This window comes from Rhagoletis pomonella, unplaced genomic scaffold (assembly GCF_013731165.1).
Source record: "Rhagoletis pomonella isolate Grant_MI unplaced genomic scaffold, Rhpom_1.0 Rhpom_scaffold_00003, whole genome shotgun sequence".
NCBI classification, from domain to species: Eukaryota; Metazoa; Arthropoda; class Insecta; order Diptera; family Tephritidae; genus Rhagoletis; species Rhagoletis pomonella.
In genome coordinates, this window is record NW_023458557.1 from 40,296,556 (window position 1) to 40,297,589 (window position 1,034).

The window sequence follows — 1,034 nt, forward strand, 5'->3', positions numbered from 1 at the left end:
CAGGGTTTTCAAAGAGGAAGTCCAGAGGGCCAATTCTCGTTCTGCGTTATTGCGAAGTGATAAAAATAACACGTTTACACCGCATTTATTTCGGTGTTAATTTTATACTTTTCACTTCACCCCAATTTGCCAAACGACGTCGTAACGACAAAAACGACTCGCCGGCGGGTCGCAAAAATGACTCGCCAGCGGGTCGCAAAAACGACTTACCGGCGGGTCGCAAAAACGACTCCCCTGCAGCCCGCAAGGACGATATACCAGCGAATTGCAAAAAGACGCTCAAAGTTGCTAGAAAATTAAATCCAATTTTTTTAGTTTAAAATAGTTTAATTTAACTCATCGAATTTTTTTCAAAGTCTTTTAAATATACATAAATATTTAAATATTAATAAAAAAGAAAAATAAGGTAAACATTCAGTCATAAAATACAAACAAAAATTTTAATATATTTTAATATAATGTAAGTTTTAACAATTAATTTTTTGTTACTTCATTTTAGTTATCTTTAAAATTAATTAAAATTGGGTTTATTTTTTAACAAGGGCCATGTAATTCAAAATTAAAGCAATGTGCAATATACATACATACATATATATGTATATAAAAAAAGTTTCAACAACCTTTCATAAAAATTTAAAGCTTTTTATTCTGCATTTAAGAAACACATAGGAAGCAGTTTTATAGTCCATAAAATGTTAGTATAATAGAACACAGGTTTGAAGTAACACAAACTCACATTGATTTTTGGTGTTATTTTTTTGCGGTACTGCGCATTTTCATCCATATGAATTTTATGACAGAAAATGCATGCTTTGAGGCACTTCAACCTTGTATTCCATTATACATACCGAACTTCAATGGACTTTAAAACTGCTTCATATGTGTTTCTTTAATGCAGAATAAAAATCTTAAAACTTTTATAAAAGCTTGTTAATTTTTTTTATATGCACATACATGCATATGTATATTGCGCAATTTTTGAATTTTGAACTACATGGTCCTTGTTAAAAATAAACCCAATTTTTATAAAGATA